The following is a 23,044-nucleotide window of genomic DNA, read 5'->3' as shown; positions in this document are numbered from 1 at the left end:
ATACTTAACGTTTTCTTCAAATGAAATGTCGACTGATTGGTTTTCAATCAATCTTCAATTCCATGATAATCCACTAGAGGGAGCTATGCATACATCATCGTTTATTGGATGTGTAGATTGCATGGAAGGATATAGAGTACCACTCAATGAATATTTATTATTTCCATTTGGTACATGTTCAGATAAAACATACATAGAGGAAACAGCATGTGGATACTCCCATATAAATTAAGAGTCACTTACCAACTGCCAAATCAACCGAGCACTCGTACATGTTTTTATGCATTTTACATTTTTATTTCTGTTTTTTTTTTGTTTGTTTTTTTAAACGTCTGGACGAAATATTTCTCGTAACTATTAACAGGCCATTGCTGAGACGCATACCGATCATCCTAAAGCATTATTCGTACTTTCTGCAGCCATAATAGGGCATAGTCTGTATGCTGGAGTGTATTGCCCTCTTAAGAACCAAGGTATCCGTCTCTGCTTTCACATCCAGGGCTGTGAGGCTTACAGTAAAAAAACATGCCGTGTTTCTCATGGCTCCGTGCAGCTGCCCTCTACATCACATCTGGTGAGAGCTATGGCTTCTTTTCACCTCTAGTCCCCAGGGAACACTGTTAAGATCCCCCTGATCAGATTTCCCAATCACATTTCACTACCGCTGGAACTCTCCCACGACAGTGTCGGACTTGAACACGCGTCTGCCTACGCAGTGCACTGTGCTTTACAAAGCGTGACAACACAGCAATTATAACTTATAAAAGCTATAAGTGACTGTAATTGCTCATTAGAGGTATGTACAGGATAAAACGGTACCCGGAATAAGACGTACAACAAATCTAAAAAAAAAAAAGAAAGAAAGAAAGAAAAAAGAAAAGAAAAAAAAAGGTAAAGATGTTGGTGGATGTGGATGTTGTTGTTAGGGCAGACCATGCTGTGATTAAAGCAAGGTGTTCATTTGTTTATTGGTGTGCTCGTGGGTTCGGGCTATGTGAATGGAGATGCCTGAGTGCTGAGGGGATGAAGTGAAAGCATCGAGGCTGAGAGCCCTCATTAACCTTTTGTTTACGTGGCGTTTGGAAATTAGGTCTAGCACAGCACGCCTAGTACTCTGTACGGGCCGCTAGGCTATCCTAGCCTTCAGCGCCAGCTGTCGACTCATTTCTCTCTCACACACACGCACACATACACACAGACACACAGACACACACATACAGACAAACAAACACACACACACACACGCAGACACATACACACATACACATATCACATACACACACACATACACACACGCATGCAGACACACACACACACACACACACACACACACAAACACCATGTATGTTTTGTAATGTCTAAAATATGCGAATACAACTACGTTATATTACAAATTGTCTGAGTGTAGGAAGTAGAGGAAGCTCTTGGGAAACAGCAAAAGTCAGCTGAAGGGGAAGGAGTCTTAAGTTACAGCTACTGGGACAGATAGGGCATCTGTAAACACAGCAATCATGGAGCAAAGACTCCAATCCACCGCCAAAGCAAGACCTAGGGGACTTGACAGAAGGTCAAGATGGACAGACAGAGTGAGAGAGTGAGAGAGCGAGAGAGAGAGAGAGAGAGAGAGAGAGAGACTGTCCCCACATCACATTCAGGACAGATAGAGATCCACTAGGAGAATATGAATCAGGACCTTGAATTTAATGCAAAGGCAACAACAAAAACAACAACAACAACAAAAGTCTGGCGCTACAAAGACAGACAATTCACAGTGGACTCTGGTGTGAATGTCCCCTACAGACTGCCTGATCAGTGCGGTGAAGATCAGTCCGTGGTTAGTGAGTTGAATATCCTGTATACTCTACACTGTTCTACTCTAAGTTTGAATCAGTGTTGACTGATGATAAAGACAGATAATGGAGGTGAGACATATCAGTCAAAGACACAGTGCTTAAGTGAGCACAGACAGAGAAAACTCTGATCCAATCAATCTCTTTCCTAGAGAACAGATGAAGCTTGATAATGAGCACCATGTTCCCTCTCAAACAGGTGTGAATGGGGGGGATGTGTCCGATCGCTCATATGATAATTTATGAGGTGATACTTTTTGGCTAATTCCAAGAAATGAAATAGGAAAAAATAGAGTAAACAAAGCCAAAAGCATTGATGGAGAGGATGATATTTTCTCAGGCAGGCTGGTGGTGTTGTCTGCTTCATTCAGTAAACGATTTAGAACGCAATTAACCAAGAACATGAACTAATTGATCGACTTCTATTTGAAAAAAAAAAAAAAATCTGGAGTCATTCAGCTATATAAGTAATATCTATATGTTTTATGAACACTTGTAGCCTTTGGGTTCATGGCCAAGAAAATCTGAATTGCTTGGATTTTAATACAATTAGACGCAAGACGATTACAAGTCCAGTTTTAAATGGAGGTATTGGATGTGGCATGATTTAAGCTTACCGTTTTAAAAGTTGAGCACATTGCTCAGTGTTGTCAACATTTTATGTGTACGAAACTCTGTTTTCCAAAAGAGAAAAAGAAGCGAAAATGAGGATTGTCGACCCTTGGGACTTCAGTTAATATCTGAGTTGTGAACACGCTTTTATTTTGGCGGTAGGGACTACTGGGAAATTGACAGGAACTAAAGTATTGTAGACCATGCCGTTAAAACCAAGCAGGACAAATCATGCGGCAAACTAGTGCTGCACAAAACAACACTCCCTGTTGGTTTTGGCCCAAGTCTTCGTTCCTTTTGTACAATAAAACAGAAAGTAGTGGCGGGTTCCCATGACAGATTTCAATTCACATCAAGGCAACTTCTTGCCACCAGATTTTTCTCTTTCAAAAGCCGTTACATAACCAATTTGTTCTGGAATCCCCCTTAGTCAACAGGCAGAGTCAAGTAGAAACCTGAGATTAATTATAAGGGTCTAATGTAATGCTGATCCTTTGAATACTTTATGTCATTACCTGAGACCAGACACACAAGCCCAGGAGGAATCGGCCAAGGCGGTTCACCTTGGCAAGGAAATGCGCATAAAAAAAAAAGAACCCTGACTTTACTGGAAGAAGAAGTTGGCACACCCTCAAATTCATCACGAGAAAAGAAAGATGAGTTTAAACTTGCTTTGGGTCTGTTGCAGACAAAGCAAACTAAAAAAAAAACCCACTTAGTTTTAGTGTATTTCAACTAAAGTGTTAACAAAGTGTCACCACTGATGCATGAGAATCTATAAGCAAAACAAAGGAAGTAATCATGAGTAAATGAGTGTTATTATGGGTACAGAGCTTCCATTAAACACAAATAATACCAACTCAGCACCTGTTTAGGCTAAACATTAGGTAATATGATGGTAATATGTGCCAAGGATAATCAGCTCAAAGTCGACTCCAGAGCTCTGTACTAAAAACAGTTAAGAAAAAGTCTTTAAACCATAACTGACATTAAGACTTGACAGTCAGGTTATTTTTCAGCTGTCCCACCCATATCCTGCAGTGTTTTCATCTGACATGTTTACACAGTGTTCATCTCATGCAGTAGAGGATCAGAGACAGCAGTTATGCTGATTAACACAGAAACACAAAACACACACACACATGCACACGTGCACACACACGTGCACGCGCACACACACAAACACACTCATACACACATGCGCGCGCACACACAAATACAAACATTTTTCTCATGCAGACATGCACACAATACAGTTACAAGATCTTAAATGTCCTTTGCCACTGAGGCATGACAGGCAGGAGGTGGTTTACCACATTATTCTAATGAAAAGGATGACATGGGAACTTATTACCTTTATAACGTTATCTTGAGAACTGTAAGGTTGCTATGACATCTAACAGTCGTTGAAACTGTTGTTGATTCTCAAGAATATGTATAGAACATTCAAGAATCTTACAAAACATTCATTCGAGGCACTGAGTGGTAGTGTTACCGTCCATCTATCTAATTCATCTACCCACCTATTTCTGGAATGCGATGCTTGATTAATCTGCTATGTTTGGTACCGTGACCAGTACACAGTAAAAAACTGACAGGAAGAGGGTCATAATATTTGTGGCAGCAGTTTATTTCAGGGCTGCATCAGTTTTATAGTGAGCCAGTAGAAGAATCTTAACATGCCTGGAGAACACCATGTAGCAGGTGGGCAGTGAGTTTGAACTTACTGGTGACTGACACGATTGATCTCCTTCTCTGTGCTCCTCTGAAGGTCTTCAAGATGCTGGCTGAACTCTTGGCGCTCACCAATGTGTCTCTGAAGACTTTTTTTATTGCTGTATTCTGTCCAATCACACTGTCGGGACAACAGAATTTCGAAATGTAAACCATATTTGATTAAAAATTCAAGTTCAAAAATAACAAACTCAGGCAAATATTCACTTCCTCCCTCTGAGTGAATGTCAAGGGAGACGTATTCTACAGTTCACTGTGAAGACGACACACACACACACACACACACACACACACCTTCTTCCTTTGTGATGAAATACTCAGTTTATTCTCATTTATTACAATACCATATTTGGTCTGTAAGGTCAGATTTACAGAAGGTTTTCAGGTTTAAACTCATTCAGATCCATTAAGAGCTTGAACATACCTCATCTATTACACACACACACACACACACACACACATGCCAGTGTGTTCACAGTGCTAACTATGAAATCTATTGGTCACCTGGCACTCCAGTACAATGGAATGACTAATACATGAATAGCTCTTCAGCATGAGTGTTGGATGGAGGAGCATCCACCCAGATGGGTGTGTTTGGCAGTGTCAGGCATGCAGGCCGTGTCAATCTGTTCAGTCTGCTCACACAATCATCAACACATTTCACCAAGGGCTCTGTATGGTTTAACAAACCCAGTAAATTAAGACAGCATTGGCTCACATTTGGTCACATTCCACGACGTCGTTTCTGAACGCTAGCTGAACGCTAGTCCAGGTCTGTTAAAAGAGCAGTTCTAGTGTGGGAAAAAACATTTCTGACTTTATGTCTAACAGGTCAAACCCGCCACAGGCATTCCAGAACCACGTATTGCAAAGCCACCATTTGTGGCAGACTCACAAGCCTATTAGATAATAAGTGATGATGATAATGATGATGATGAGTAATCAGATTAGGCTGTCAGGACCGTCGTGTTCAGCCAAATTTGCCTGATGGCCAAAGATAAAAAAAAAAAAGTCTGGTGTCTAGGACAGGATAGACGACCAAGAGCGGGGTACACAGACACAAAGAGACAGAGAGACAGACAGCTTGTTATGGGCATTTAATACTAGACATGAGTTTGAGTTTGGTTACAAACAAACAGCCTTCGGGACAGAAATGTGTAACTGTGAACTCGAGAGAAAGAAGTCAACTTCACGTCAAAAAGTTATGTACCTGCTCTTCTGCAGTCACTGTCTTCTGGAATATGTTAACTTTGTCCTCTAACAGTGCAGAGAGCTTCAGCAACGAAGGAGATAGTGCCTTGCTTGTCCCAGAGGACTGTAAGAATGGGAGGTCAGATAAGAGGGTGAAAGTCATTGATGACATCATCAAGAACAGACTCTGAGACTGTCTGTATGGCAGTGACAATGGCCAAAAAAAAAAAAAAAAAGTCATATTTCATACTTATGCATTCATACAAAAATGACTAACTCTGCTGTTTGTCCAAGCTGTTTATGAAAGACACACGAGTTATTAAGCACCCTCGACTGTGAAAGGAGAAATAAACGGAACTCCAGCAAGTTACATGTGCTTTTAGACACCCCTCCATCTCAAGAAAAGTACAAAATATCCTTTAATTTCTGTTACACAACATGAATCAAGGAACGAGCTGTCTGTAACATGACTATGCAAAGACTTGAATTATGATGTTTCACTAATATTTCTTTCTAAAACGTCGAGGGTTCAACGGCTCAAAACTTCAATACTCTGCACATTTAATGCCAAACACATCTCTGACTTGAGGGAGTCAGTGGACAGATCGATAGTCAAAAGATCTGCTTTTGCTTCCCATAGATTCATCCTAGCCTTTCTACGCCTACTTGAACGTGGCTTTAGATTGTTTTTTCTACCATAAATGTAACACGTAACTTGTAATGGTATTTTTAGCAACACAAAGTCAGTGAGAAAATATAGTATCGCAACATTGTACTCACAAACGGAGATGGAGAATTGAGGGAGTCCATGCTGAGTAAATGAATGCTTTTGAGTTTTTGTAGGTTGGCAACACTGAGGGTAGTTTTGTGTATACCAGGTTGCTGTGTGAACAAATGTCACCCCCTTTTTAGGACGGCCCACAACCAAAACTTACTGGTTTGTGTGTGTGTGTGTGTGTGTGTGTGTGTTTGTGTTTGTGTGTGTGTGTGTTGCAATGCTTGATTGATCACCACTTCTCCCCTGGAGATTATGTGAAGGTGAGGACAGGGGGAAGAGTTTCCATGATAATAAGGTTACTCATTACTCACACTTACACACACACACACACACACATTTTTTAGGATGAGCTTCAGAAGCTACACTGTGCAACTGGGGGGGAAATCAATAAGGGAGGCTTATGAAAATATTCAGAGAAATCTGTGGCTGCCACCACAGGAATGCAGACATGAAAAACTCTCAGCTTTCCTCCACAGAGGACCAAAAAACCCACGCTCAAGAAGCTCAGGGGTATTTCACCAAAAATGGAAATCAAACGGCACAGGAACGATGACATGGGAACTGTATTACCAAATCAACTCCACATTCTTACCCTGATCTGTATCTCTATTAAAAGAAAATTCAAGAACAGTCAGTTTCATCACCATTATACTTTGTAAATATTTTCAAAGTGGTCTACAATGCGCGTAAAATGAATTTACTGGAGATATTTTCTCTTGAACTTTGTTAAAACATACTGCACCTGACCCATGAGCTTCCAGCCCGGCATTATTGCATCAGTGGTAAACAAAATAAAATTGCGTAACAACTTATCACTTGCATAAGTTGCATGACAACAACTTTTTATCACTGGTATGAAACATACCCTTTCGTTGTACATAAATTACAGCTGCCCTTTCCATGTAAGCACAATTATATTTTACACTCTTGATATACATCACCTAAAAACAATAATATTATAATACAGATCATGTTTAAAATGAAATATTAAAAATCAGTAAAATTAATACCTTTAAGCAATATCAAGGTAACCAAATTCAGCTTAGATGACAGGGCACTGTAGTCCTACCCTGCTCCACAACATGTAGACCACATACAAATTAACAATCCTGCCCAAAGGACACCACTGCTGTTGGCCTCTAGTGAAGTAATGAAACGAATGACCAGAATCAGAACCCACTTACACTGGACAGCAATGAGTATTATCACAACAAAGAGACAACCTCCATGAAAAAAGCTGACAGACTACTTGCCCATAAATGTAATGAACCCTGTCACGGTGACTACATGATTATCTGCTCTGCACATATTTACAAGTGATAAATAGTTCTCATGTTTCCTTCCCATGAAGTGTCTGAATATATGTTGACATAGAACAGAGGACCTAACTGAGAAGCAATGCCTTTGCGACTGAGGTGACTGCTTAAGAACTCAGTCCAGTACAACCTGGAGGGAACCTAAATGGAGCCCCTATATTGTGGCGAGATGGTATCTAGGCTAAGCATGTAGCATTAAATGCACAAAATGGGAATGAACAGTGACAAGGAGAGAACAAAGAGGCTTGTTTTTCTGGTCTCAACGCGGGCACTAATAAAAAGGGAATTTTTACAAGTCCACCAGTACACACCTCTTCACTGAATGGCAGAGCATTGAATGTAAAATGAAAAAAAAAAAAAAAAACCCAACAAAAAAAGTAGCCTTCTGTAGGATCTATCCACAGATATTAAACCATAAAGAAACACACAAAAGTGCTGGTGAACACCATTTCACATCCCAGAGTCCATTCTCCTTCAATTCATTGGCGTTTATGGACAAGGGAACACTGCTCCATAAGTCAGTTTTGTTCTGTCTGTGTGATGTTTGAGTAAGAAGTCCTGTAATGCTGTAAACGGCAGTGAGAGCACACAGGTGACGGACATGCTGTGAGGTGGGTGTAAAAGGGTGGGGCAGCTATCTGTAGTGGCTGTGGGCCAGGGTGCATCTCTCTTCAGTGGATACAGAGGGTGTGTCTGTATGTCTACGCATGTATTTGTGTGTGTGTGTGTGTGTGTGAGTAAGGTTGTGAAGTAAGGGGACCTATGTTGCAAAACATGATGTTTCTCAGCTGTTTTCCCTCACCATGTGAAAACAACACACCTTCCAGAAACAATTTACAGCAACTCTTTAGAAAGATGAATATTGACTTTGCACTATCTAAACTTACACATAACACATTTTATGGCTGGGTTTCAGTGACCTTCTAAGTTAAATGACATTAAAATGACCCTCCCAGTCATAACAGAATATCTTGCAAAGTTGAAATGAACAATGTAAAGTTTTACTATAGCTTTGTGAATACAACGTGTGTGGCTTTTCACTGCTTTCAGTTTCCACCAAACTAGTCACTTCAGTTAACTTTTATGCAAATGATAATTTGAGATATTCCTATGCCTTTAAGAACACTTTTGTACTTGCCAATAAAACCTTTGCTCGGAAAACCTGTTGGTTTACTCTGCTGCTTTGGGTGAGTCTAATAAAACCACATCAAACTTTTCCCTAATAAAAAAAAACTCATTACATTTCTTACAGCTGCTCATCCCAGTCAGTCATGTTAGTTCAGGTCACTGGAGGGCAAAGAAATGAAATATTAAATTACAAGACAGTGGAAATGGACTTGGTTCTACAGCCTGTGTTCAAGAGATTCGATCATTAACTACACCAGGTAAAAAAAAAAAATCAAGAGATGACAGTTGCGGTCACAAACGTGATAATGCGTTTACAGCCATAAACTGGGAGGGTTAACAAATTGTTATGGCGAAATGTGAAAAACCAAAAGACTGACAGCTACATGAAATATGGTCACTCTAGCTGCAGTCCCTAAGGCTTTGAACATCCACTTTAGTTGGCAAACATTAAACAAGGGTAAATACTCAGCACTTGATTCTCCAATAGCAGGCCAATGAACCACATCATTTACTTTAGTCGCTGTTCCTTCTGTATTAATGATGGATCCCAGAACAGTAACACTACTCTAGATAAAGTAGAGTATTACAGATGTTGACCTCATTGCTACATAAAGTGCAGAGTCAACTTAGCACTTTATTTATTAAAGGAATTTTTTTTGCCTGAAATCTTCCTCTGTCCATTAAGAGACAGGGATGGCTGCAGGCAAGAAAAACCATTACAAGTCATTATGTCTAGTACTCTAGTACTCTAACGTCCTTTTGTATCCAGGATTAACTGAGATTGTGAGGACATCTGCAAAACTGTCCCAACCCTGTTTTTTCTATGCTAGTTGGAAAGTTTCAGCCGCAGGTTACAACTACTGTGGAGTTCTGAGCAAGTTTCTGAGAGCAAAAAAAAAAAAAAAGAAGAAAGAAAAGACTGTACTGCATTTTGGACATTGGTGTTTGAAGCATTACTAGATGCTATCGGTGTTGGGAGTTGTATAGTTTGGATGTAGTTTTGTGGCTATTGTACAGATCTGCTATGGTAAGTTTTTGCATCTTCGGTGTCTGTCTAAAAGACCCACCTCCTCAAAACCTCACACCCAGACACATCTATTGTAGAAGCAGAAGTAGAAGCAGAAGTGGAAGTACTTTGTTGGTCACACACACACACACACACACACACACACACACTAGAGCAGTGAGCAGTGAAATGCAGCCTCTGCATTTAACCCATCCTATAATCCAGTGAGCACACATACATTGTTATCAAATCTCAGAGCTATTTCATTCCAACCCTCCATGCTACATCATCAAGGCCAATCCTTCACCATGTGCACCATAAACCGATCAATGGAGACATACCAATGTGATAACACACTCCTCTTCTTACTGGCCGACATCCAACATGCATCTATTCACTCACAAGCACCTACTCTGCTATGTATCACGTTGCCATGACAGCACGATTCAAGCCAGTGGAATCTGAATTCCAAGAGTCACTTCTGCCCAAATTCCAGAGCGTGCTGCCACACCCTCCTTACTGTTGCTAGGAGATAGTACAGCTGTATCTGTATGTGTGTACCTTCATGAACTAGCATGACATTTGGGATCACCTGGATCACCCTCAAAATGACATTCACTGTCATTTAAAAGTTCAGTAAAACACGAACAAACTCACATTTCACCTGCCTGTACCTTAATGCTTCTTTACATTCATGAACTCCAGGGATTTGTAATTACACATTAGCTCGAGGTGAAAGGTAAACTGGGAGCTCAGTTTATCATTAATGAATGGTCACCACATTAAGCTATGCTAGAGAACATAGGAAATTCAGTGAAGCGGACAAGATGCCTTTATGAGATTAACATGAGGTTGGAGAGATCCTGGCAATGTCTAAATAATCAAAGCTCTGGTGTAATATTAAGCACCGCCCTATTGCACCACAAGCAGCAGAGTGATATGATTCCATTTTACCTTTACCTTTCATACTTCTCTCAGTAAACCTTGCACCCAGATAAGATAAAGTACTAAAATAAATCATACTCCAAAGTATTCATCTAAGAGAGAATTGTTACTTGAATGTAACTAGAAGGAAGTTACTGGATTTCTATCTAGAAGTTAAAATAAAATGATAAATTTAAAAAAAAAACAAAAAAACATGAAGCTGAATAAATGAAAATCTCAGGTGTTGGATTTGACAGTTTAACACGGCAGGAAATGACCTGTTCGGGCATCACAAGGCCATTGTTCACTTTCTGAGAGAGTACCATTGACTTTGATTTCACACAGCGTGTACTGTTCTGCTTGAAGCTAATTATCCTTCATCATTTCTTTTATTGGTTCAACAAGGGACCAGAATACAACAAGATCAGTCTAGCCCCAAAAAAAAGTGTGAACTTGTTTCCAGGGCAAGGCTGCATACTCTTGAAAATGTCAGGCCGGTGAATAATCCACATTATCTGCACAACTAGGAAGATTTCACATATGACAGAATGTCATGTTACAAACATACTCGAGAAGAAACTCATGCAAATATACATTGCTGTTCACATAGCCTCACACCAATGTGTACACAAGCAGGGGATGTTCTGAGTTTCTCACGGCTGACTCAATGCAGTGGGCAAAGACTTCAGTTCTGCTTGGTCAGCTATGGGGAATCCCTTTGCCCAGGAGTCACACCCAGACACACCCATATATGGATCTCCATGTTCTCACATTTGCCATAAATCACATGGAGTTGATTCCTCCTGTAATTTCATGGTCCTGTCAGAGGTTCTAGGATCCACATTTGTTAATCGCATATATCACAAATAAATTATTAAAACTAACTGATTATATACCAATAAAGGGACAAAGAAAGGGAAAAAAGCACATCTCTTCCACTTCTAAAATTCACCAAAAAGAAAATTCAGTTAAATACAACCCGGACAGGTTGAGCTGTTTCATTCCCTTGGAAGTTTAGGCACAATCCCAAAAATAATTGGAGGCCATTTATTGGAGGCTTGGATGCTTGCCAAGTTTTAAGTTGAGAGAACATAATGTTTGGAGGGAAAAAAAAAAACCTCAAACAACAATTTGACATGCAAATAAACAATAATGAGATGGAGAAAACAACATTAGATGAAAAGGGAACGACAGCTAACTGACAACCTCAAAATGACTTCATATTTTTCAAAACTAAATTGGCTGCCCCAAATTCTGCAAAAGACCTTAGGGCGTTCGTACGGATAAGTCAAAAATGCAGGACACCTTGTATGTGAAATGACGGTATTTTAAAGAGCATTAAAAGGCCAAAATTTGGATATAATGTGACTAAAGTTATGCCGTACTGTTACTGAATGTCAACTGGAAATAAAAGTTTAATAGGTGTGGAGTAGACTGCTCTAAGTTCAAAGACTGAGGAAAAGGTTATTCCTTCACAAAAGAAATGAGCAAATATCATGTTTCACACAGCCCCCATTGTAAGTCAACATCAGAACAATTTTTAGTGCACCTTTCTAAGAGGTTTCATCAGTGTGCCCACGTACAGGGTGTATGCTAGTCTCTACTCATAACCCATTCACCGCTGACCAGTCATACTGATTCTCATAGGCTTTAAAGCCACTCTTTATCTAATGCAAAAAACATCTAAAGAATTAGTTCTATTTGAATTCTGTCTTGTTTAAACTACAGCTCCCCAAACAAGCCATCTCCAAGGCCAGTCTCCAGAAACTTTTCTTCATGTTTAGTTTCCATCAAGGACAATGAGATATAAAACACGAGGCAGAATAATGCCTGAAGCAGACAGATCTATGACAGAAGTGTCTAACACTGATGCACTGAATGCTACAGTACCTGTTGGGAAAATACTCTAAATAGCCTGCCTAAAAACTAATCAACTACGCAGCTAATCACAGTGCTCTGTACCTCCAGGACAAAATAACACTCAAACCGTTTTCTTGAAGGGAAAAGTATGAAGGCGAAACCATCTGTTCAAAACTAGTTCATGCACAGATTTAGTTTACGCTGCGAAAGATAAGAGCATGCTTAGGTTGCATAGCTTCTCTCTAACAGTTTCTTGTCTCGTTAGCTTACGGGTTGTTCATGTTTGTGTCACACATACTTCTCTGTTGTATACCTCTGTCACCTGATACCCCCTGCACTGTTACTCTGCCAGCTTAGTTCTTGGAGGGGATTCCTGATTTTTTCTATTATCAGTATGACAAATATAAACAGCATACATTATGACCATTTGTGTTGGTTGTTGGGATTTTTTTTTATCATCCTGTTTTTCTGTATATAGATTCTATTTGTTAGCGCTCTACCTTGGCCAGTGACCAAGTAGCAGAAACAATGATCTAGCTTTCATCAGTAGTTAGAGCAAAATTAATACCTCTATGATTGCCATGGTTGTCTTGGGTGTAGTGTTTTGGCTATGTTTTTCACACCTAATGTTGTCATGCTGCCGTTGACGACACCCTCATTGTTGTCATACCCCTCAACACCTTCATTTTTGAGATGCTCAAGTTACTGTACTAAAGAACTTCATTTTTCCCAGGCCTGTCACTACATTCCTTTTATTCACCAAGCCAGTGTTTACATATTGTCTTATACACTGCCCCTTATGGCCCTACCCAAGGTTTATTGCCTTTTCTGACAGAGATGAATATCTGCTCCTTTTCACCAGTGAATGACACTGGCTGGATAAAAATTTAACCAATATTGACTTTATATATAACACTGACCACCCATGACTGCAGTCTTGTTAGTGATAACAACTGAACAGATAGCCTACTGTTATAACAGGTATACATATAACTGTTTAAATCTGGTTAATGTTACATGGATCACCATTATTTCTTTGCTCCACTGAAAGTGGTGAAGAAGGAATGCTTCCAGTTTGAAACTGAGAGGAAGCTAATTTGCCACTGTTGACATCTCAATAGTTTGTTCAAGGCTTGTGGCACTCCTTATGGAAAAATCTGTGACTCAGAAAGACAGTAGGATTGCCATAGTGAGACAACAGCACACACCTCATGTAACTAGCTTAAAAGTGAAATGCATAGTTTTTACGAGCGTTGCCAGGGTAACGAGGGAGAAACTGTGTCAACATTAGAGTAAACGAAGCTTAAGCCGTGCGTGGTTGAATACATGTTTTAAATGCGTAGATGTAACGGCCGACACATGCCATACTGCGGTAGCGTACATGACAGGGAGGAAAGGCTTCTGTTAAGAAATATTTTTCTGTGTCTCATGATGAGAAAAACACCTTTGATTAAGTGTGGTGGCACACATTCATTCACTTCTCCATGTCCAGTGATGATTAAATAATTCTGAGAGATTTTGTTCATCAAGCACTTCAGATTTGCTTGTGAACTTCAGTGATTAGAGCATTAACTCCATTAATGAACTTAACTGGCTGCGTTTCTTTCGTATCTGTTGGATCAAGGGAACTTTCTGGAGTTCACAGTTTATCCTCAGACCACCCTTTTACTGGAAAACTATTGTGCACTTGTCAGGAAACTTTCATACAGAGAAGAGGGGGAAAAAAAGCTATTTCACAGTTGCAGTTAAGCAATCTTACATGGGCATGTTTGAAAACCAAACCCTGTTTCCCTGAAGTGTCGTAATTAGGAGAGAACAGAGCTGTCTTAAGGGGAAATTTGAGGGAGTACATTAAATATATAACACTGGAATTGGTGATGCTACCAAACAAGTTATGACTGCTCCACCTCCATGAGATAATGTTTATCTTGATTTCTTTCACAATATTCCAAGCAGCTGTCCAACTGATTTACTGCATTTTTGCTTTATAAGTTAATACTGGTATTGAAAGTGAATGACACACACAAACTCTATAACAAAGTCGTTATCAATGGCAGGCCCCAGGGAGAGTGTTAACTCTGCATTGTTAGCTATCAGGTTAAAAGTATTATGTAATATTTCAATAGACCAGCATTAGACTGGGAACCATTACTACTCTTGAGGATTGGAAGCTTGGACACTACTACAGTATCACATGACTCACAAATCCAAAGTGAGAATGGCTTTGAATGAAGTCAGTATGACCTTCTGACAAAACACTACGCTTATAGGGCTGTAATATATATAGGTTTAAAACGAACTACGTGTATACATTTGCTTCCTGTAGGATATTTAATTTGCCATCCAATGTTGGAGCAGTGATAGGATGAGAAAAGTTTAGTTTCAGTTTATTCTGATATAACTTTTGGAAATTCCAGTGTTATGATCAAGCTAATAATCTCTTAACATAGGAGTAGAAAGTAACAAGTGCATTATTGCTCCCCTGCCTTCTTTAATAAAACTAGAACGGAACAACTGAGGATTTTCTTTGCTTAGCATTTTTTCCAATGAAACAGAAACAATAGGTAACTCCTTCTAAACTAATCCTCACTGTTTATTGTTGGCAGGACTTTGGTCAGCAGAAGCAAGAACACCCTGTTTCTTAAATAAGAGCCATCTGGAAAACAAGCTCTTTTCAAGTTCAGCTGGTCTGGTTACTCCCCTTCAGTCAAAGCAAAGAATGTGTCCCTGTTAAAAAAGCATTAGAGCAATGGCATTTCTCTCACAGACATGTAAACCGCACAGACCAACTTTAAGGACTGCATTCTTTCAGTAATGGCCCAACTGCTTAACGTAGCACTGTTATTGTTCAGAAAGGCTGAGTGTAAGTACTAGGCCTAAGTATAAGTCTGTGTGAGTAATAGCAAAATGGTTAGAGAAAGTACAGACGTTTGTGTCGATATCATCAGATTAAAATCAGTGTATACTCATGGAACATTTTTGTGAACGCAATATTGTTCACTAACCCTGAGAGTACAATTAATAAACACAAGTCTCATCATGAAAAATTGCATTTTTATATCTGTTCTACTATCTATTCAGCTACTCGTCAGTTGCATTTATGTGAAATTATATTCAGATATCTGCCATTAGCGGAACTGTTCACATACACAGTCAGTTCCTTCAGCCAATTAAAACAACTCTGGTTATACTGAGACCATACAAACAAAGGTTTATTAAACTCCGTCTTAATGCTGGCTACTTTTTTGCGTGGTCGGCACTATTCTATGCCATGACTTCGCAAAATTCAATCAGTTACGTCAACAATAAAACAAGAAAAACTGAAAAACTTCCTAGTACCAGAAGAGGGGAGCCTTTTTCTTTGAAAGACTATTCACTTGAAGGACAACAGATTAAAAAGACAACCGCTATTTGCAGCCCCTCAACACAGAGTAGTAACCAAATACATAGCCGCATACAAATAACTGTCATTAGATCCCGCATGATTTGAAGAAAATCTCCCGTGAAAAGATTAACTTCTACTTCCACTCGCATTGAGAGATTCTGGACATCAAAGCATGTATTTCCCAGAGCTCCGTCACAGTAATTTACAGTCATCCGAGAAACATCTGTTTCCCCGAGCTCCTTGGCACATGTGTGATCTATACGTCTTTTCCCGCATCAATGCTGAGAGTCAGTTATTCAACGACACGCTACTCAGAAATGCCATGGGAACATAAAACTTTCCAATTAATTATATTATGATCAATTTACATTTTCGTTGGAATACATAGCAAATTCTCTGAAATTACCTTCGTCAAAAAGATGCCTCCTCCAGTCGTAGAAGTTCAGAGGCAAAGTTTTCCTCGTGGAGAACCACAGTGATTTTGACACATGGGTGGAACACCTATAAGAATGAGGGTGTTTACACCTGAAACACTGACGTACAAACTCCACCTTAGTTCAAAGATCATTCCCACTGTCTTGTGCGTAGCAAGTAAAAGCAAAGGGAGATGTTGTAATAACAATACACTCCGCTAATATTTAGTAACATGGATCCATTCCAAAACAGGCCAATATTTTCAAGGGAACATTTCTATTTTGTGCCTGACGCCTACTCAACGGATGCTATTCTTGGCCATATATGGCAATTAAAAGAATTTCAAGTAGCTCCACCATTCCAAGGATTCAAAAACTAAGGCTCCTATATGTCCATTTATGGGTGTCAGATAGCTGACATTTTTTCCTTTATTGTGTATAGTACATATTCAAGGAAACATATTAAAATTACCTTAATAATATATGTAGTTCAATTAGGCTTAATATCAATGGAAGTTTTTTTTTTTTCTTTTACATTCTTTGTTTAACTTCACAAACAGAAACAAATAGGCTACATTTCAGTGTTTGACAGTGCGCCCTGGGATGTTTATTGCTTTAAAAGTTCACCGAAGAGACATAAGAGCGATGTAAGTTTTCTGAAATCAAGGACAAAAGTTTGATCAGTAATACTAGAGATTTGCAGGTGGGAGCACCTGTGATACCCCTGAACACCATCAGTAAAACTGCATTTGTCTTCAGTTTTACAGGATCTCTAGCTCCCACTATTTTTTGCTTTAACAGCCGGGGACAAAATGTGCCGTAGCTTCTGATACTGCTTTGACCTAAAATTGCCTCAAGCTGATAGTTATAACTGAGTAGACAGTGGTGTATTCAGTAAAATAAAACACCTACGTGCACAATACAGAAACACATGCATGCAAGTATGCATAAATGTGTGTACATAATTAAATACACGCACCTAAAGCCATACCTTAAGGGTGTTCAGCAATATCGTCTACACCAAACATCAGACTATTTAATTTATTGGTCTTCATAAAATTAGAATCACCTCTGAATTGTACTGACCTGTGTCATACGTTGAATCCTTTTAAATAGCAAAGGTTTCAGTCATTTGATGGATTAGATCTCACCCTTGCTTTGTGCACTGCTCTCTATTGGCAGGACACAGAAGACTAATTCCACTGTTTGGTGGAGGACACAGTTTTTTTTTTTATGGGCATAGAGACCTTGACAATTTTTTAAACCACACCTAACATTCTTGGCTCAAGGTGAGTGAAGTTATTTAACCACACATGTGTTTTTGAAGTAATGAGAGTTATTCACAGGGTTGTTCTGTTATGAGCGCATATGAATTTTGTGTTGAAGTGAAGGCTAGGCTTAGACTGAGGATTAGATTTAAGGTTTGACATAGGTTAGGGTCATTCTGACCTATGAACATTATTCATGACTATTATTATATTATCATAGAACTGCTAACACTTTAACAACCAATCAAAAATAAAGCAGCTTTTAGTCAGAAGAATTAGGAGTGTAACGACTGACACAACCACTCCAAGACTCCTCAGAAATTAGTCAGATTTGTAGGAGTTGAAGCGTAATCCAAGATGAAACTGAACATTCTGTTTAGTCCCATGAGGGTTCCGGTACTTTCTCTATCATTTCATTTTCATTCTACTCTCTTGGCTGATGAAGGGGGTTGGGAGTTGATACTGGTTAAGTACAACATAGCCTAATGTCACAACTATGGGGTGTGTTAACACCTGCAAATGCCACTCTAAGGTGTGGTTTTGGGATTGTACCTTCAGCCTGCCTTCTGACAGAATGGGCATTTCCATCAAGTAGAGCGTGTCTGATTTATTGTATTCTAACAAGGATTAATACAGGTCTGTCTCATTCAGTTTCTAGCCTTTATAAAAACTTAGTCGTCTTATGGGTATGCTCACATATATCAGTGAAATTTTTTGAATAATTTATATGAATTGCCTGAGGTAGTTTTGTTTTCTTTAGCGTCCCAGGATGTCTGTTCTGAGGTGACGCAATGATGAGTGGTGTTTTGGATCAGAGAGTGTTCTACAATGTGTCAGTACCCTGTCTATGAGTCACAACCCTGCCTACATAATCACAGGCTAAGTGGAAATGTCATAGCAAAGTGGCAGACAAGGTGAGGAGTTAGAAGACAGAAGTCTGCACGTCTGATGGCTGTTAATGTTACTGTAGATAAATTTGAATGTAGATGAGTCAGTAGTGCTAGTCCCTGTCTGAAGTTTTCTTCGATGGTCGATAGCGACAATTCAAGGTTTCAGCAACGATTGAGTACTCAGCTGTACTTTGTCTGAAAAAAAAATTCAGACGAAGTTCTAAATATTATAATATTTCTTGATATTATTCTGCCTATGTCATTATCAAAAATATTACAAAGGCAAATGTGACTGGTGTTGTCTGGAGGTTTAAACTTTGACTCAGATCAGAAAAGCTATTTCCCAAATATGTGCATCACTAACAGTGATACAATTAAATTTCATCAAGTTTGAAAGAAAACCTCTCAAATCAACCTTGACAGCACTTGATCCTCAATTAATGTCCACGTAAATGTCTTTTAAAAGATTTATGAATGTGGTCAATAAAAAAAATCCCCAAAAACCAAGAGGCATGAAACCGCTAGGTTATAAAAATGGCACATTTATTGCTACAGAACGGTCATGTACATGACTTCATTGAGTAACTACAAGATGAAAAACAACAGGCAATGGCCTAAGATGAGCTGGTTGAAGAAAACTCCAGCACACAACCTGTTCGAACACTTATACTAGTCTGAAAAAGTAATAATAACAACAACAATAATAATTATAACCGAAAAACAAAACCAAAACAAACAAACAAACAAACAAAAAAAAGCTCAACAAAAAACAAATAATTAAGAAAAAATGTAAAATAAAATTAAAAAAAAAAAAAGAATAAAAACATGACCACACACACCAAAAGTACATGAAAAAAAAAAGGCTTGAGGCACACAGCCACACATTGGAAAGAAAGTGTAACTGTTATTTATTTATTTATTTATTTTTTTCATTTGAATCACTGCTGCAGGCTCGGATGGTACCTTCTCTCTCTCTCCTCTGGCGGACTGAGGCCCATCATCACTGACACCGTACAGTTTCGTCTCAGTAACACATGGTAAAATAACATCTTTAAATATTAAAATAAAGTAACAAACTTTTACTTTGAATGGTTCCAAAAATCTACAAAGTGGAATATTTTAGAATTGGACATTTGAACTCTTTTTGTTTTTTTGTGTTTTTTATTTTTTTTTATTTTTCTTATGTCTTCAATATTCCTGGTATAAAAGGATTGCCCCTGCAAAAAATAAGCCAAATATAATTTGATTTTTAAATTTAGTTTGTTATTTTTTTTTCTTTTCTCTATAATAGGGTGCACTAATCTATTTCATAGCAAAAGAGCACTAGACAAAAGAAGCTTTATAACAAAAAGCCAGGCACTGGAACATGGTAATTCTCTGCTTACTGTATTTTTTTTTCTTCACATAATTGCATCACAAGTAACAAGAAGAATGAAAAAGGCCACAGTTCATATATTTTCACCATTACATATGTCTATAATACTCTGAAATGAACATGTTAAAACCACTGCACAAGGATGACTCATAACAAATACATAAGATTCAAAGAAAATGACTACTCAAGGAAAAAAAAACAAAAACCAAAAAAACCAAAAACCAAAAAAAAAAAAAGAAAAAGAAAAAAAAGAAGTTGGCCTCGAAGCCATGGTGCCACCTGCTGAACTTTACTGAACTGTGACTTGTACATTATTCTTCCAGTCAGATAGCTGAATACAATTTGTGCTTGTTCACAATTAATTTGGGATGGAAATGAGTGACCTCTTCCTTTGATCCTGTCCTCCCCTCCCCCTTTCTTGTTTTGCGTTATGTTGTCACGTGTTTCATGTTTGTGTCATTTAGCCTCTAAAATGTTAAAACTCTGAATCTCTGAAACTCCAAAACAGGATATGAAAATTATATACGATTCAAGAGAGAGTGAAACATAAAATAATAATACGGAAGACTGGATATGTACAAATTGCATACTGTTCAATGTAATAAAACTGAAGACAAATGGAAGTAACTTCAAAAACAGAGAGAGCGAGAGAGAGAGAGAGACAGAGAGAAAACAAAAACAAATGAAACAAAGGTAAAGGATTTTGTCTCATTAGCATTACTGTTTGTTATAATGTTTTCAGTTCAGTTTAATGTGAGTAAGAAATTGGCAAGAGTGAATAGTAGTTGGTATTTTAGTAAGTAGGTGACCAAGGCTGCAGCATGTCAACTTTATCCTGCAGCCTTCCTCAGTGATAAAGTACTTGTCTAACGAACAAAACTGAAAACATTGGCAGGTTTCCTTTTTTTTTTTTTTTTTGTCTGGCAGTGGGCGACAGTAATTGATTTGATATTTACTCAAAGGTGAAGCCAAAGCTAAGAAGCATAGAGGCTCCAATGATTGTTCACTTTATTTATTTTTTTAATCAAGTTACAAAATTGAGCACTTGCTAAACAAGCGAGACACAAACGCCTAAGTAAACCATCCATTCATTCTTTTGTGCACTGAAAAATACTTTCATATACTACTAAACACCAGCTTAATGTTGTTATCGGTGAGAATTAATGTTCATAAATCTTTCTTTTTTTTTTTCTGAAGAGGTCTGAAGAGTTTCTAATTTTTATTCCATACAGGAGTACACATAAACACTGTCCGGGTCTCGTTAGTGTAGTGAGCGATGGAAAACAGCTGTTACATCCTGTATTTGATCGATAACGTTGATAAACTGATAAAGATAATGACTGAACAACTCCAAAAAAAAAAAGAAAAGTAATAGTGATGGTTTGTTTCTTCTGTGGCAACTGTGAGACTTAAGTAATCGAGAAAAGGAAACAATGGAAAACTCAGTCTGGCTATGTCACAAATAGTGGCGAATGGAAAACGGTAAAAAAATGCAAATGAAAACGTTTACATTTCATGTGAAAAATTTCAAAAAACATAAACCAACCTTCAGTCTGTTGTGGTAAAATAATGCACTGTTTGCAAAGGTCAACAAATACAAATACAAATAGATTATTATTATGGTTTTTTTTTTTTTTTCCTTTTTGGCTGGCATGAAAAAATATCATCAAGCACACCCTACAAGCATGTATGGTACATGGTATTTTGCATCTTGATAGGGAAAGTTAAATCTGTGGGAGAATGCAAACTGTTTATTCTACAATACCACACCTTTAAAGCACCATCTCAATAAAACTTGAATTCCTCCTGTGCTTGTAGTGTGGCCTGTACGGAGTGACGTCGCAAAAAGAGTGCGCTTAAGTTAAGAGCTGAATATAGACACACATTAATGTCACTGAGTACTGAATCTGACACCTGGCTAGAAAAACCAGATGATACACTGCTGGATTACAACTAAATGTGATTCTCTACTGTTCGCAAGTCAGCACCTAACCAAAAATTACATGAACCCTGCGTACTATGACTATTTACACGTTTTTTTTTTTCCTTTCAAAAAATACAATTATAAATGGCAATGTAATGATCATGGAGAATGAAACAAATATTATATACCATTCTGTTCTCCACCCCCCCCTCCCCACAATTCCCTAAAACAAAATGTTCCCAGAAATATAAACATAATTTTTTTTTTCAGAAAGAAATGATTTTGAAGCTTTGACCTCACTACATTTTCAATGTGACACATTTTTTTTTTCAACACACAATTACTTTTTTTTTCTTTTTTACTTTTTCTTTCAACAAAGAAAAGAAAAACTGATACAACATATTTCTAAACACAAAATAACAACAGTCTACATGTAAAAATATAACTTTTACATACACAATTTCAAAATAATGGTAAGTTTGCATTTGTTGCATACAATTTACAAATGTCTGTGTTTCTTTTGATAGCTCAATAGCAGTGAATGGAGCAGATGGAACTCCGGTCCCTTATGTCCTGCAGAGGATGCCGTACTGTCACTGTGATGTCATGACACATCAGATCACAACAAGTCATGTTTCTTGAAAAAGTAACACTGAAGTGCCTCTTATATGGTTTTGCCCAGCTCTTGAGAAAATAATCGATCCCCATCAACTCTCCTTTGAAAACCACGCCTTTCTTAATATATCGTATATATTTCTACATTTATATATATAGATTTTCTAATATATCTTTTTCCAGTTTCAGTGCCTCGTGTTGATTGGATAAGTAAAACCACATTAAAAAGAGCTGCTGCTGTGTATTGTGCAGCAAAGTGTGGTTTTGTTTCTTTTTTTTTTTCTTTTCGACAGAGAAACCAGAGCAGACAAAGAATAAGAGAGAGATAAAAAAAGAGAAAAAAAATTCCATTTTACACATACAACCACACACTTGTACTGAAGACTACAGTGGCTCACAGACAAGCCCATATTCATAAAAAGCTGATAGCTATAATACAATGCTCAATAACAGACGTGTCGGTCACTATGGAAACAGGCTGCAACTTTGTGGGCAAAGAGTGGGGTTAGGGGGCGGGCACATGGGAGGGGCATAAGTTATTCAAAACAGGTTCTGTCGAGGGACACGCCTTCTAATTACATATAAGCATACAGTACATTTAATACAGTTTATCCAAAAAATACTTTTTTTTCCTTTTTACTTTTTTTTAAATTCCAGGCCATAAAAAACCTGACTGCATAGACCTAATGACTAACAATTCCCTAAGCTTGCATCCTAAAAAGTTCTGATAATGTCCTTCTCGCACTGTGTAATGATATGAACTCTAAAAGGCACA

This window comes from Chanos chanos, chromosome 3 (assembly GCF_902362185.1).
Source record: "Chanos chanos chromosome 3, fChaCha1.1, whole genome shotgun sequence".
NCBI classification, from domain to species: domain Eukaryota; kingdom Metazoa; phylum Chordata; class Actinopteri; order Gonorynchiformes; family Chanidae; genus Chanos; species Chanos chanos.
This window is presented reverse-complemented; position numbering follows the sequence as displayed.